The sequence below is a fragment of the Cottoperca gobio genome, chromosome 21 (genome assembly GCF_900634415.1).
Source record: "Cottoperca gobio chromosome 21, fCotGob3.1, whole genome shotgun sequence".
Classification (NCBI taxonomy): domain Eukaryota; kingdom Metazoa; phylum Chordata; class Actinopteri; order Perciformes; family Bovichtidae; genus Cottoperca; species Cottoperca gobio.
In genome coordinates, this window is record NC_041375.1 from 6,198,376 (window position 1) to 6,216,081 (window position 17,706).

Genomic DNA, 17,706 nt, shown 5'->3' on the forward strand with positions numbered 1-17,706 from the left:
CCTTCCCACAGTGTAGGGACACAGAGCTGGTTGAAAATCAGCCGGGAAATCCCTTTAACTACCTCATGGTGCACGGACTGATGCCTTAAACAGCAACATCACCTGATGAGAAGCAGAAGTGGCCAGTTAGACAGAGGAGAGTCGGCTGCTGTTTACTGAGCATTTGGATCTTAAGAAACCTCCTGCAAGATTTAAGAGCTGAGTTTCTGAGATCATGTCAGGAAAGCAAATTTCAACTCTCATTAATATTTGACTTCATTGCATTGCTTTAGTGCTTCTCCTTGGTCAGTTTAGTGATAGTGCTGGAGTGGGCTGAACCAATCGCAAAATAATGAGGGAAGAGCTGCAGTATGACATTTGTTTGCATATGAAGTTGTATAAGAACTTTATCAGTGTGTGTGTGTGTGTGTGTGTGTGTGTGTGTGTGTGTGTGTGTGTGTGTGTGTGTGTGTGTGTATGGTGTGTGTGTGTGTGTGTGTGTGTGTGTATTTGTTACACATTTGAATTGTTCCCACTGGTTACTAGATTGTACATCATTCTTATTATATACTCCTATGGATGTTCTTGTCTGAATTCCAAGTTATTAATTTTGATGATGCTATGTGGGGCTGAACAATTAATAGAAATGTTATTGAAATCACAGTACGGACAACAACAATTTTCAAATCACAGGAGGCACAATATTCTTAAGAGGCCAAGTGTGTCGAAAAAGCATTTTAAATTAAATATTGTGTTGCTGCAGAGATGTCTCGGCCTACATATTCTACAGACTGAAGCTGTCATGATGGTGATTTTGTATATCTTGTTTTATTTTGAAGTGTTCACTCCCCCTTGTGTCATATCTAGTACTTCCTGTCTGTGTGTTTCCCTCTGTGTGATTGTTGATTTGTTCCTCCTGTGTTTTAGCTTCTCTCCCCATCTGGGTCTCGTTCCCCTCGTTTAGTGTCTGTGTGTATATATGCCTGTCTGTCCCAGTGTTCCATGTCAGTTCGTCATCTAAGTGTCACCCTGGTAGTAAATGTTTCCTTGTGCTTCCTGTGTCGTCCTGGTTTGTGTTTAAAGTTTTGTTAATCTCCTCGTCTGGAACTTGCATTTGGGTCCTCACCTTTTCCCCACCATAACAGAAGAAAAACATCTTTGGTACAGATCTCAGCAAAAGTCCCACATTATTGTTTTCAATGAAAAAAAGAATAACAATGTAAAAATGATCATTGCCCCTCGTATCGCAAATCATATCACAATTGCAATCACAGATATTTTGATAAATCAGATAATTCTTCTGAAGTGTTTGAGCCCTCTTTCTATGTAAATTAGTCCAAATTAAGTCTGGAAAAAGTGAATGTTATAACCCTTCCATCAACAGGAACCATAAACGTTCCCCGTGCCCATTTATTCCCCTCTGGTGTCGTTTTGATGTACAACTCAGCATATGTCTCCGTGATGCAGTTTGATAGACTGCACTTGGTTCACACTAATCCTGTTAATAATACGATATAATCTTGTTCAGAATTGAGTCAACAAGCCTTCGGCCCCAACAGACATCTGTGCTTAGTAAAGTGTTGTTTTCTGAGATGCCTCTTTCTATTATGCTCAACTGTCTGAACATCGAAAGAACAAAAATAATGATTTTCATATAAATCAAAGCTAATTACTACTACTAACTTCTTTCAATCAAAACAATTACAAATGTAATGTACTGAATGGGCTGTGAAATAAGCATACTCAATCAACCTACTCACACCAGATTGTGTGATGTACTTTTAAGTTGATACGTTTTTCAACCTGATGTATATTGTGTTTAGTTGTATCTGGTCATTCAAACACTTGTTGTAATGTGTTGCTATGATGTCATCTTATTCATTTAGCCAGTGGAGGCTTTCTATAGAACGTTGTGTGTTTTTAGTTCATCTTTCTGCATGGTGAATGCTACTGACTCCATATTATTGCGAGAGGTAGCAGAGGCACAGTGTGCTTCCCCAATAGGCTGATGAAAGGGAGCAAGTCAAAACAGACGTACATGTGTATGCACACGCATGCTCAAAGCATTTGCGTACAGACAGACAGACGAACATATCAATGCGGAAAAACTTGTGCACTTTTACTTCCTTTATCACCCGTCTTGATGTGTTTGCTCTCAAATAAAGCAATGGTGGTGGAAAGAAAGCAGCCTATGTGAAGTTTTAAAAGACAGAGTTGAAGCTCTGCAATATCAGTCACTGCTACACGTATGGGGTCCTCTGTGATGTGGGAATTCAAGGGAGCAATGCAAATGACCAACCTGACTGGTTGCAGTTGGCAACTCTTGTGCATGGGTATTTGTACGGAAAATAAATACCTTCATTCCCAGCAGGCACCATCCCAACTATTTTCTCCTTATCTTTTAGTTTTTGATAAATGTAAGAAAGATGTAAGATATGCAATGTCCAGCATGTCATCATGAATGTACAGTCCCTTAAAACAACAGTATAGTTCATAAGTGAAATATTGATGACAATATGAGATATGAGTCAGATGGACGTCACAAAAACATGTCCCATAGTTCCTTTTCTTTTTTTTATGGATCTGAAGGTCACATGCATGAAATCAATGCATATGACTGATGTCACCACTGACATTCTACGGAGCCAACCATGGATATCTGTCAGCTGCTACACAAACTATAAATCACAAAACAAACTATTGGGTTACTTTGGTTGGGTTATGGTTTCTTGGTTCTCACGTTACCAAATATTTAGGTGAACCACTAACACACCAAGGCCTAACTTCCAGTTAGAAAGAAGTCTAAAGCACATGGCAGATTTAGTTTAAACCCTCTGTGTGAAATGACACCGTGTTACCGAGAACAGTGGAACAGAAAAGAGATAAAGTTTGGAGTAGTAGTAAAATGTCATTTATCGGCCGACAAATTAACCTGCACTCCCAAGGTCGCTTACAAAAAATGTCTGCTGACACATCTGCAGGCAGCCAGTGTCAGTGTGGCTGCTGTGAAGTAAGTGCTCCCCCTTCTGTCACTTTTGCCATTCTACGAGCAGACGATAGTTGCTGCTGTGAAACAGCGGGAAATGTGCAGATGCTGGATGTAACCTGTGAAAGAACGGTAAGATTTTTCATTGGCCAGTCTTAATGTTTACTTACTATCACTTAGCAAATGGCAAACTGAACCGAGCGCTGACTATAGCGGAGCACATCTTCTCATATTTGCCTAAAAGTTCACCAAAGTTAAACTTACGGGAAAGTAGATGTGAATTTGCTTCGCCACCGGAAGCAAATGTGATTGGAAGATTAGAGAAGATTGTTAATTTCACGTGTGACCGTGCGCTTAAGCGGTAAACTGCGGTTTAATGTGACAACAGGTTTACAGTAAATAAATGTATTAAATACTTAAACTGAGTTTGGAGCGAAAAATACTTTGATTTTGGAATTACAGAGACTTTACTATATAAAATATATTTGCTCCAGTTCTGTACTGAAGTACACCACTAAGGTACTTGTATTTTGATAACAATACTTGTATGTAGCTGTTATGATTACAGTGCTTTGCATAATGTAAACATAAAACAATAGGAAACGGCAGTACACTCAGATATAATCCTGTTATGTTAGTGTGACTTTTTTTCTACAGGGCTAACAGTAATAATATGCCATAATGAATCTTGTGAAATCTTTCCACTCTGACCCCTTTTGATCAAATCATCATCATTTTCTACAGAAACAAGGGATCTCTGGCTATGACGCAGCTAAATTCTAAGATTACTGTTTGTCATTCATGAACGAATGTTGTAATTCTTTTCCAAAACTTTTAGTTTTAGATGACTTCTAGTCCCTAATGGCAGTATTCCACTGGGCCAACACCAGGAAAGGCCAAGTGCAATATGCAGTGAACTGGTGATCAATCGAGCTGAAACCCTGAAGAAAAAAAACACCACAAAACATCTGGTAGAGTCGCCACCTCCTAAAGAGGATCAGAAGAAAAAAGAAGATACAGGTAGAGCTGACTCACTTCAGTCTACTATAACACAGATGTTTGATGCTCAAAGAAAATGGCAAAAATTGGATCCTAAGTCAAACCAAATGGACACTTAAATAATAGAAATTATTGCCACAGACAACCACGCATGGTTTCAAATGTGGGGTTTTGGCGGTTGTTGGCTGTGGCAGAACCAAGGTATAGCATTAAAAGTGAGAAGAACAACCGTACAGAGATAGAGTACAGTGTGTTCACAGAGGTTGTGAAGAAATTCCAAGCACTGACAGCACCAGAGAATGCCGGCCTCCATTTGTCTTTCACCTCAGAGCAGTGGTCTTCACTATTTTTTACATGAGAGCCACATTGAGAGGACAAAGTCAATAGGAGAGCCACTTTTACCGCAAAGTATGAAAAGCTACATCCAGTCATAAAAAGCTTATTAATCTGTCATCCCACCCAGAACATACAATATGCAATGCAGCCAACCAATGCATTCAATAAAAGCAGGATTATCTTAATACTGGGATGATGTTGTCAAACTCTGCAAACAATATTTCTGCTGAAGCCAAAAAGCTGTCTTTCACAATCTGAGTCTGAGAAGGTTTTTTTGCCCGAGCCAAAATCCATGCGATCTCAAAAGATGCCTCAGATAATCGTTCAGCTGTATTAGTTGTCCTGTTTATGAGCCTTTGTTGTCCAGAAAGAGAAGAAAGCTGCTTTTTTAAAATTTATTTACCAATTTCTCTTCCAGGTGCATAAGTTTCGTTGAATTTTGGATGCGTTGTTTGGAAATGCGGCTCCAAATGACTTCTCTTAAAACCAGAGCGGGCCTTGCACATTAAGCACAAAGGGTTCGACTCGTGGAGGACACATAAAAATTCCTCTTTCTACTATGTCTAAATGTCCTATGCTCGTCTTGTATGGCTCGTACCTTTCTTTTTTTAATGGGAGCAGCTGTTGTCTGTCCACAAACCACATCTCCAGCATCTTCCTCTCGATTCCGCGGTGGTTTGATGCTCCAAAGACAAATCTTAATTTCCCTCGTTTGTCACGCTTTGTTTCTGTCCACCGGGTGTGAAACCTTTTAATAAGAAATCGATCCATTTTACAGTCTGTAGAAAGACGTGCTAACTAGCATGTCATGGTGAAAGCGAGTCGACCGGAGCCAAGCTAACGTGAGTATGAAGTGCCAGGTTGGTCGTAGTATCCTTCAATTTAAATGTTCAAATTTAGCGATATAAATTATATTTTAGCAAATGTCCATATTCGTAAGCATTCTTATGTTAATATATTTTTAATAACCTTAAGTTATTTATTTCTATACTAGCCCACCACGTATCTACCCGTCCAAGAACACATTCACCATTGTAGCGCTGATAGACCGCCAAAACTGGCAACTCCGCAGTGAGTCAGTGTAGTGCCGAGCAAGTTTAAATCTCTTGTTTCTAGTCTATATTTGCATCTTTCATCAATTATTATGATCAATTATTTGTAGGCTAATAGAGCAGACACTGTGTTTTTAATGGGTTGTATGTAATAGCCCTGCTTGTTTTTAGTGTTTTTATGAAATATCTGTATTGACTCCATAATCATATCTATCACCCCTTTATTTAGCCCACTGCCACGCGAGCCACCAATTAGAGCCGCGAAATGAGTAACACTGCCTCAGACTGTTGGTTCTGAGAAGCTAAATCATCGTTTTATAGACTAACAAAGGCATCGACAGTCATAGAGCAGTGGGGGATATGTGAAAACCACAGAACTATGAGATCTCAAATTTGATCAATACACTGGGCCCTATCAGAGAAGTGACTCTTGAGATGAGCAAGAGGTCTCTGTCTCGTACAGCATCCAAAGTGTTGCAGTGCTGAAGAGATGCTGCTTCAGGAAGAGGGCGCCATAACCAGGGGAATCAAAACACTCCTGGAGACAATGTTGCAGAGTTTAGATTAAAAAAGCCATTGTCTCTGAGTCTGAACAACAACAAGCCACCACTGGAGAGCAAGGATCTGATCCTAAACGAATAAGGGAAGAGGAAGAGAAATCCTCTGGTCTTGTTGACCGAATGTGGTCTTGTTGTACATTGTTGGTGCTCACAGTCATCATGGAGCTCCTGCTGAGGAGAGTGAGCTGAACCCTTACATCCGGGACAGAAAGACTGGTCTGCCTCGTTCAAAGTGAATAAATGTTCATTTAGGTTCTGCTTATTCTGTTGTATTTGATCAGAATAAACAACAGCATGGTGTCCATATTATACTTTGGTCATCGACCGCCCTGCTCTCTATAGACATAGATATATATAGACATCGGCCATTGAAAAATCCATATTGGTTGACCACTAGTCTGGAGTGACAGAGGAGTATATACCTTGTTACTTTATCTAACAGCACAGAACATTTAGACTATTTTGGCTGACTGAGAGGCAGAACAGAGGAAGATAATAAGTGATATGAGAATTGGAAACAATGACGAGCCAATGTTTGATGTGGAGTCATAAACATAAAACATTTTTCCTATTCACAGGCAAACTAACACATATTGTCCACATTGTATCATTGATGGTAAGGCTTATTCAAAATGGTCTGACTTGTGTCAACGCCAGTGAAACAATCCCCATCAGCCATCATTCAGCCTAAATATTCAAAACAAGGACACCTGTTGGTTAAACCTCATAGACAATTACCCCGATGAAATGAGTGTCATTACTCACCAGATTTGCGCTAGGTGTTGTATTCCCAGGGCATACAGGACTCACACAGACGCAGGTCAGTTCATCAGCCTTTGGACGTCCCTTCAGGTTGATTACCAGCCCATGCTAAAGCTCAATGAAAAATAATGGATGAAGAGAGGTTGCAACAGAGGATACGGATGCGCCTTAAAAAGTTGATTATTCAGAATGTTGTAGCACTAGAAAATCACTTTAAAATGTATTGAAGTATACATTATTAATACATGGATTGTTTTTCCTTTGTACATTCTGTGTTTCTGCACAGGATTGATACATTTTGAAGCAAACCCAGGCAACCCCTGCCTTTCAATCAGAATAGAGCAACCCATCAGTCATGTTGCTCACAGTGTTTGCAAGTAACAACAATAAGAAGCTGTGTCTCACCGAAGAGGGGTCCCAAAAGTCTCCCAAGTCTTTTCTTCCAGGTCATGTGACCTGTGGCTGGCAGCCTTCCAGCAGAATGGGGAGAGTAGACGTCTGGACATAAACAGATCACAGGGATAAGACATGAAAACTTGATAAATGATGGGGATCTAACAGATTAAATATTTTGCTGTGGAGCGCCTTGGAAGCAGAGTAGTTACAGTGTATGCTATATAACTGTCTGTGGTGTAAGAGGTATTCTCAAACACTCAAGCAGTTTATGAATGTAGTGGAATTGAATAGTTGAGTGAATTCTGTGGGAATCTGTGGCTGAGGCTTCTCTTCAGCCGGGTCGGGCTCTCTTCAAAATAGACGGGATAATGAATAGCTGCAAATATCAAGATATCTTTGCACAAGACCTGCTGGCCTCTGTTAGAAAGCTGAAGATGAAGAGGACGTTCACATTCTAACATGATAAGGACCCAAAGCACACATCCAAGTCGACCAAGGCCTGTCTTCAGAAAAGGAAAAGCAAAGTCTTGGAATGACACGGCCCAGTAAGAGCCCGGACCGTAATCCCCTGGAATGACGTACAGAGAGCTGAACACCAGAGACCTCCACACAGTTTGAAGGAACTTTAACTTTTTTTTGGCAAAGACAAATGTTAATAGAGACTTATTCACAAAGATTTGCTGCTGTATGCAAAAGGTGCTTCCACAAAGTATTAGTTGGACGGGGTGTGCAGAATAATGCAATCAGAGAGTATATATAATAAATAAAAAAAAGCCTGCAATTCCATAAGAGTGTGTAGAGTGTTAATACTAACTGTTGATGGATGTGCTTGATAATCCAGAGGGCCTGCTACAAGCAAATCGGGTGGATTGTGATCCATCTATCTTTCAAAATGTCTGGATTCTCTAAAATCTAATTGAATACGACCACTTACTTTGCTCTCCTGCCCAGCAGAAGTGTAATAGATCAAATCACTGTTGAGGTGGATTCAGTGGATCTGTGGGAACAAGGAAAATAGTGCTTTAAAGACAATACTGATGATGTGAAAGCCCACCATGCACTCCTTTGCTGTTAGAATAAATGATTACATTATTAGTGAAGGCATGAAGGGTTCAATTTTGAATAAAGGCAACATTACTGAATGATTCATCAGTGCAAGTTGTGCTAATGTTTCTTACATGGTGCAGTTGAGTTGTTGACAGACAGCGCTCCAGGGGAAGAGAGGAGAGGACTTCCTGTGGATGAGATTCATTTATTCATTTTTAGTTTCCGTGTGTTTTAAAGGTTTGTACAGTAACAGCTCTCTCCATCGCCATCCGCCCATACCCCACTGAATCCTCTATTCCCAGCCACACCCAGCTGTACACACACACACACTCACACAGGCTTTGAGGTTGCGTGCGCTGACAAGTCTCTTTTCTGTTGAAGGGGACCACTGCCCTCTGTTGGTCTTTTACGTAACAAACACCATTCAGTGAGAAGGAACTTTGATTAAATGAGAATTAATGTACTGTGTATTAACACAAGTTAATATAAGAACAACAGCATTTAGAAAAAGTGATCTATAAATAGGTAGCAGTAACAGTAGTTAAATGATTGAATGTACATACATAACAGCAGCTGAATAGGCTTCAACTACTCTTACATTTATCATTTGTATGACGGTAAAGTGCAAATTAAAATCCTGTGAAGAAAACTGAAAAGATTACTCTATTAATGAAATCTGTGATCAACAAAAATGATTTGAAACTTTTTTGCTAATCAATTAATTAAGTCATTTCTCTTGCAAAATGCCGACAACACTCAGTTCCAGCTTCTCAATTGTGAGGATTTGCAGAATTTTTATTTCCCGTTAATTAGGAAAGTGAATATGTTTAACTGTTGGTAGGGAGACAATCAAGGTAATGACGTCAACGTGGGCTTTAGGAAACGGTGATATGCATTTTTACTATGTTCTGGCATTTTTAAAGATAAAATCATAAATCGAGAAAAATATTGGGCCGATTAATTGATCATAAAAATAATTGTTGCAGCCCTAACTGAAGTGCATTATTCAGGGAACATGACCAGGCTTCTAAATATTAACTAAGAAGTCTGTTTTATAGACAAATACCAATTAACCAAAATATAGTATGAGAAGGAAACTGCTTACATGTCTGAAGTCTAAAACTAACTCAAACTTGAACTAAGAGCAAAAGTAATTTGCTAAATACTTCAACTATTACACTGGAAATGCACACAAAAATATCATTGTGAAGGAAAGTATTTGAAGTGCTGCTCAGGATTAAGCACTGCGGTAATATATGCTAGTCTCTTCAGGGCCTTTAATAGTTTTAGAATGGTTATGCGCATATCATACATTTTGAGCAAAAGACAGAAAGAGAGCAAGAAAGATTGCATGACCTCACATAATCTACAATTGAGACACACACACACACACACACACACACGCACACACACACACACACACACACACACACACACTCACACACACACTAAGCTTATCCTCAGAAGCGGGGTGGCGATCTGATCTTCTTTTTGCTTTAGCCCTGCACCGAGGGCTGGGTGGGGGTGTGTGGAGGTCCCCAGTGGTGAAAGTCTATTAGCACGCAGCATGAAAGTCAATGAAAAGGACCCCAGTGTGCTCCAGCCCCCTGACAGTATTAATGTTTAATGATATCTAAAAAGGCTCATACTCATCCCCCGATTCACTTTTGCTTTTATCCTCTCATTAAATATCCTCACAAAAAAAATCATCACCTCCTCAGATTAGAGCTCTGACCCCATGTGCTGAAGGACTCGCCCTTCACTGATGGTGAACACACATCTCTCCTTCTCTCTCTCTCTCTCTCTCTCTAAGAGGTATGTTGGGGGGAGGCAGCAGAGCACCACATATAGGAATATGGATATGTAGAAAAGCATATTTAATATGTGTCTACACACATGTTTATTATGTTCTAACTGTAGGGATTCATAAAATAATAATGGGCCACCGGTGGCAGCAATGAGCGTTCAAATCTGTGTGTGAGGAAGAAATCCATCTTGGATCTCAATGAGGCTCATTCAGCTGTATCTGCAGGTCAGGGAACCAGACATGCTTTTTTTGTCATATTCATTAATTAGAGGAACAGGAAAAAGAAAGAAAACGATAAAAACTGAACACGACCTTTGAACATGAGGTCCAATATTTATTTTTACAGCCACCAAGATAAATATCAAAGTATTCCTTTTTTTGCCATTCATGTGTGTGTAGACTCGGCCAGACAAAGACACTAATGTGGATGAGTTATGGGAAGGAAGCAGGTGAAACTTAATGGCCGTACGTGCTGCGTGAGCAGCTTTTACTGGAAGGCGGCACCACAGCAACCTCCTGTGAATAACTTCACCATTATTTATCTATTTGCGAGCAGACATTCTGTGAGTCAAATAGCATTTTTAAATTGGGAGCCCACTTAGCTGTAATATGCTAATGTTGATGTGTAGAAAGATAATGTTAAGACTACAGTAACTTGATATGTCCTGATGTGGTCACAATAAACGTGTACATGGAAAGGTGAGGGTGAGCCTTTATTACAAAATCAATTCACAACCTCAAGGACCCCCTGTTGAAGACCCATGGATTAAAGTGAGGAATGGACCATTTTTTGTGATTGGAGTCAAATGGTAACCAATCAATTGGAATCAATCAATAGGCACATTGTAGCAATACATTTGTTAAGTATTAAAAGTGCTACCAGTCCTACACTGTTGACCCAATATGGATCTGAACACCTAGAAACACCCTTAAAACTGAAAGGCAGTGCTTTAACCTCAAAGCCGCTTATCTGTCATATCTTATGGAATGTGCTGGAGTAGAATCTACTAGTATATTGTATTTACTAGTATATGTTATAGTATATTGTCATGTATTAGTACTTTAATATGCACAAATATTACAGCAAAGCAGTCATTGCCAATGGAAATCTTGGATCTCAGGTTCCCTCTAACAATGCTCATTAAATATGTATGAAAGAAAATCATGCAAGTAAAAAACACAAAATGAGAATCTTAGACATAAAATAGAGCAGAAGTTAAATATAAACCATATACGCAAAGTAAAATATATATATTTGTATACAGTAGACAGTGATTGCAAATGAATAAACGGCAGAGAAATGTAGAGTGATGTATATGAATGTGTATTTGTGTTGCACATTTATCCGTACCGTTACGGTACAAGTGTCGGAGCGGCTGTGCAGCAGCGAGACACCGTCGAGGGGAATGTAATTTATTCCCATGCTCCCGGCTCTTCTTTCTAAATGAGTCCAATCATCTAGTGTAATTCCACAAACACCTTATCCACCATAGAGCACGTGTGAAAGTATTATTTTAATTATATCCAGGTATTCACCCCTCTTCTCACCTGACAGAAGGCAGAAGGGACATTATTTTCACTGACACCACTTTGACACAACACAGCGCTTTCTACAGTTACTGTGGTGTCTTTGTGATTTAAGCATCTTTTCCCTCATCAACTTCTCACCAAACTTAATTTGAATTTCTTTATCATTGTGATTTGAAAGGCTCTCGGAGTCTCCCGTGCTGCTGCAGTACCACTCTCTGCCTTAAAGGTTACTTATGCGCTGGCGGGGGCGCTGTTTTACCGAAACACACATATCACTATTTGATACTGACATAATTGTTATAACAGAATGTGGCTGTTTCTTCATTTAATCCAATAGGTTAGGTGGTGTAGAAATGCAGGAAATGTGTTTAAAATGACAATTTACATTTCGTATATATATAGCTTTCTGTGTGTGTGGCCACTAGCAATGAATCTGAATAATCTCACTTTTAAAAGCTGCAGTTATTTTGTTTTAAAGTAAATAAAATGTTTGACATTATGCAAACACACTATCACACCACCACAATGGAGCAGGGCTTTTAAAAACACAGAGGTTCTCTCTCTCACACACACACACATGCACACACAGCAAAAACAACTACAAATGCACCAGTGAGCATGTACACACACAGCAATACATTCTCAAGGACACACACAAACACACAGTGCGAGCAGGCTCAAAAAGCCAGAGGAAGTGCTTATGCCTACAAACACACTCAGGAGGGGCTGCACAGCACTTAAGTGGTCACTTTCACACACAAAGGCCAATCACAGGAGCTTAGCTGGCCCCATCAAGCTTTTTATCAAATGCTGCCCTGCAGGAATTGCTTGTTTAGTTAACCCTGTGAGCTACTAACAGAAACGTAGTTCCATCACTCAAGTCTGTGTTGTGGCAAATGCTTTGCTTTGAAGTTATGTAGAGGGAGACCATTCATTGTGTGTAAGATGACTAGGCCTTGTCATTTGTGAGGAGGGATTAGTCATGCTATGTTTATTTGAGAGTGTGCATCAGCTTTCTTGACTCCTGTCTTTTTAAAGGGATTTTTGCTTCTGAGGTGTTTTTGTCAGAGTTGCCGAACACTGACGCTGTAAGAGACCAGCATATGAAAACTTCAGCATCAATAATAAAGTTGCATTTTGCCTTCATAGAGAGTTAAAGTTTATTGAACTTTGATGTGCACTTGCTGTGTCGCATTATACATTTATGGACTTTTGCTCTCCCAGAAAATATGAAGCTAAATACACCTTCAAGATCTAGTCAGTTGTTGGACAGGAATGTTTCACCCAAATAACATTAATTATCGTAGAATAATGTACAACTTACATGCTACTGAAGGTTTATTAATAGGTATGCACCGATTGTTTTAATTGTAGACGGGACAGATGTTTAAAATAACAATTTGGCCGATGTTTTCTGTTGTTATATATCTCCCTTCTGTGCCAAGGAAACAATTATTTATTACACTATCTTTGAATGAGCACTAATTAAATCGTACAAATTTATGACAAAATGCATTTCTCTTCTCATCCAAGATGTGAGAACGGAGCTGATTATTTCTCCCATATCCGAGAGCGGTCGCATTTCTGAAAAGAAACATGTCTTTCAAACTGCTTGTCGCTGATATTTCCCTGAGACAGTGTACTACTCCCACAAAGCTGACATTTTCTTTCATTTTCATTTCCAAACAAACCACATGGACATAGCACCCGTTGCGCTCCCACGTCATGCCAGAGTTGTGTCCGAATCAGTGTCACCATTTAGCCGGCAGAAAACTGCAGCACAACAGAGAAACATCGGCCAATGCCATCGGTGGATCTCATCTTATCTGCAGATTGACTGAGAGCTTTCAACAAAGCGAATAATTGGCCGATCAATCGGTGCATCCCTAATTATTAATGCCAACAGCATGCTGTGGTTTCATCTGCGATACAGCATGCAGTATGGATGTAAATTGAACCAAATGTAAAGGTACCTAAATATAAGAAATTACAGTTAAAACTGAATTTCTTATTCAATACAATATGGCATCTTTCATACAGCCACCCTTCCTTCCATTACACTTCACTTGTGTTTAACACTAATCTGTGGTCAAGGATGATTAAGAGTCTCAGTGGGGCGACTTGGTTACATAAAGGTTGCATGGGGAAAAGAATCCTGTTGATAGTAGAAGTAGTTGATCAGGTCAAACATGGAATTTCAATATCATCTGTACTGTAAAAAATCTCACACCTAATTAAAATGTATCTGATATGATTTACAGGGAGAAATATTATTTATTTGTAAGGTCAACGCACATTAATCAAGATGTCTGTAAATCGTAGCCACCTGGCTAATTTTCAACTGCAGTTCTTTTTTTTTTATGAATGATAAAAGCATTTAATTGAAACATAGATATCTATTCAAAGTGATCCCAGACTTCCCTGGCTCTGGTGCGACCTCCAGACACGTTGCTCTGTATGAGAAGTGCTAGTGTAAGACTGCTTCCTTGGTTGTAGGTTGCTGCTCCGCTGCACAAAACATCAACGTATGATGGATGGATGTGTTTGCATAATCCTCAATTAAACTGAGAGGTCATTTTCATTTGGTTAAATATTCCATCTGTGACCCCCACCTCATTTTGTGTGTATTACGTGCCTGTGCATGCACGCGTGCAAGGCCATGTTTTTGTCTGTGTGTATTGCACGCCTACATGAGTTGCAGGGAAGGGGCAAAAAGCAATCGACGAGGCTTCAACTGGAGATGGAATTGCCAGCTGTAGATCTTGACGCTGGACATATTTATGCCCAGAGAGGCTCTCCTTTCTGCCTGCTCATCACAGCCGCTGTCGGGTGGTGAGCTGTGTGTGTGCAGGGTCTGTCTGTATGTGCATTTGTTGACAACACAAGACCTTGTGCATGTGCATACTGTCTGTAGTGTACACCTCCTTCCTATTTGCATGTGGTGTTATGTGTGTGTGTGTGTGTGTGTGTGTGTGTGTGTGTGTGTGTGTGTGTGTGTGTGTGTGTGCAGCGAGAAGTTACTGAGCATAACAATTGTATCTTTAATACAAAATTCAAATTGTATTTGACATTTTATTCATCAAATAAATAAACTGTAATTTGTCAAATATTAAGCTGTTGTCAATACTATATATATATATATATATATATATATATATATAAAGTCAAAGTGTCTGCTAAGTGCAGCAGCAGCAGAGTCACAGCACAGAGTAGCAGGAGTCAGATTTCACTTATCACAGGACGAGCGCCGACAAGACGATGGTGGAGGATTTGGTGTCAAAGCAAAAGCGCCTATTTGGCAATATTTTGGATATGCTTATGGTTGACCTGATAATGTCAATGAGGCAATCTGTAAATGGTACAAAGCCAGACTGGAAGACGGAACGAAACCAGGTCACAGCCGGAACGATCGGAGAGGCCCAGCCGCTAATGTTAAAGATCAAACAAAATGAGCAACCAGAAAATGAAAAAACTTTAACTCCATTAAGACGGACTTAGCACGAGGCCATGAGACTGGTGGTGCAGAAAAATCTGGCAACCCGGAGAGAACAGACTGTGTCAGTTCTGCCAAAAAGCAAGAGGTAGAGACAGAGCTACACTTGCCATCTGGATAAAGACACAAAGAGCAAGTTCTCTACCAAAATAAAACTCAAATGGCAAGAGTTTGACCAAAACATAATTCAATATTTATTTCAGACTACGGAAGTCCAAGAAAATTAAAATATGTTAGCGTTGGAGTTAGTGTAATAAAGTGAGTGTACACTATCTATTGATCCTTCTTCCATCTAATCGTTTTTATTTTACAAAGAGAATGCTGTAATGCAGTCCACTTGAACCCCCAAAGAATGTGTGAAGAATCTTTACCTTTGTGCGTACTGTACCCGGGGACAGTCTGCCCCAACACTAGGATCATGTTCATTGTTTAATAAAGGAGCCGCGGTGGTGTCAGGGGTTCAGACTACATGTTCTGAACTGATGAAGGGAGTGTGTTCAAGCTAAAACGGGCTGTTCAGATACTCTTCAATGATTGATTTGCAACATTTTTTTTTAAATACTACATTAATATCTACATTGTGGATGCTTAACCCTGAGAGATGTGCAAATGTGACTTGAATGTCAACTGAGTCACAAAGTCCAAGACAAACTCTGCAAAGGACCAATGCAGCGATAAATCATGAGCAAACTGAGACCTGTCAGGTTAATGTTATGGGCCGTTACGTTGCTGCGTCTGATAAATGACATTTCACACTGGTTATTCAGATCAGTTCATCCTTTGTGACATCCGTGTGAACGAGCATTGAGACACAGCTTTGAATACAAATCACACATTTCTCAAAAACTATGAATATTATTTAGTTTGAATTGTTCTGACATCTCTATCATCACTGTTAGTAGATCAGGTCAAAGACAATTATTGCATGTTTTTGTAGTACACTTTTGTTTTTCTACATATTGTATTGCGTGGAAGAAATGACTGTTTAGTCTTAGAAGACAGACCAGAACTAATTTAAATGAAGTGCAGAGCTTGCAGAGCCAGAATCTCATCACATTTGAACATTTCCCATCCCTTCTGAATCCTGTTTTTTGAAAGTGAGTGCAGTATCCCCTGCCAACAGTTGGGGGTCACCCACAGCGTATTTTGTGCAACTGCACAGAGGAATTTTGTGGTTTTAGCCGTGACAAGCAACTCGTTCAATAAATACAATTTCACCACCAATTTATTCCCAGATTGGCAGTCAATCACTGCTGAATCAATTTTATGAGCATTTCTTAGATTTACAGTCACAATAAGTCTGTTTTATAAATGGTATAACATGTATCCTGCACATACAAAAATGAATTTCTTATGGACATTTCTTCTTGTATTTGTTCAGTTTCTGAATTCTGATACATTTGATTTTCCAACAGTTTAATCTGAATATATAAAATATGTAAAATGTGTATTTCCCATCTTCAATGTAGACTAAAACACAAATGAATGTACATCTTTAAAAAGACATTATCAATGTGTTTTTCCATTATATCACACATTTATCATTCAGCTTGTTCCTCATAGCTAGATGAGTAACATAAATGTAATGCCTGCAATCGAGGATATTGGCCTTATTAATCCTGCATATATCTCCAGAAGAAAACTTCCTAATCGCTCCACCAATATCCAGCCCACATATTCGTAGTTCATATATTTCTGATGAAAGAGAAATAGGATTCTATAATGTGCCTTGTCTAACATGTTCCAATTCTATATACACAGTCAGCCAAATGCGTTTCATGCATCATGAGACATTTGCACAGCTGTTTTTTCCCTTACTAGTACAATTTTTCTGCAGATAAAACACGCTAGCTTTAATATATCTGATAAATTACCATTGCAAACTGTTGACCAGCCAATTTTCCTGACAGGGTGTATTACCTGATTTTCTCCTTTTTATCAAGACGTACTGCAAATGGAGCTTGATTGCTCCCCAAGGTGGTGAGTTACAGATTTAATGATGTTGAACTAACTCCGCTTTCTTCTTTCTCAAGGGAACGTTCTCACATAAAGACGGACAGTTGCTCTGTTTAGGTTCTTTCTTTCTCTCTTTGACTCACATGTAAACAGGTGCTGACAAAGAAAGAAGCCATTATCATTTTATAACAGTCACATTAAGCTATGATTGCAGGTTCATTTACTCGCTTGACTAACAATTAGAGAATGACCGGCATGTTGATACACTACATACAGAGAGTTGTTCCCTTCTGTGGCGCTTGTGATCCCCTAAAACAAACCAGTGCCCCCTCATCATAAAATGCATACACAGAAGTGCAAACACAAAACCGAAAACAAATCTCTAAAATGTCAACCTTATAGAAACGATAAAGAAAAGCCTTGTTTCGGGATTGTCGTGTATTTGTGTTCCATTAAAAATATGGCTGGATTGGCCCAGATACAAAGCCACAGGGAAATCCCCAGTATAGTGGAATTTAAGGGCCAAAGCGGGTATTGGTATCTTGTGTTACGAAATTAGCAACAGCTCCGGCTCAGGCTGACTTAAGGTGGGCTGACCTTTCAGGTTGACCTGCTGTTATTGTTTTAGTGACAAGCCGCTCCTCCCAGTTTTGGTCAGCAAGTATTAATATTAATATTGAATATCTCGCATTGTTTACATCAGTGTTCGCTAGCTTGCAGTCTTCTCTCTCTATGCCGTTGTTGGTGCATGCTACATTTCTTGGTGTGTTACCGGCACACAACAGTATAATAGCGTAAAACCA

General features: G+C 39.5%; 1 protein-coding gene across 5 annotated transcripts in view; it reads right to left on the bottom strand.

The window, feature by feature from the left end:
* LOC115026148 (poly(rC)-binding protein 3) overlaps positions 1–17,706 on the bottom strand; it is a 70,827-nt gene that overhangs the window by 37,079 nt on the left and 16,042 nt on the right. For 4 of the 5 annotated variants that reach the window (XM_029458797.1, XM_029458795.1, XM_029458796.1 and 1 more), the window contains exons 2-5: positions 8,249–8,305; positions 8,005–8,067; positions 7,080–7,172; positions 6,678–6,788 (exon numbers count right to left, since the gene is read on the bottom strand). The gene's annotated coding sequence lies outside the window, so the exon portion shown is untranslated. The remainder of the gene's footprint in view (positions 1–6,677; positions 6,789–7,079; positions 7,173–8,004; positions 8,068–8,248; positions 8,306–17,706) is intronic. The other variant, XM_029458794.1, reaches the window with a different exon arrangement.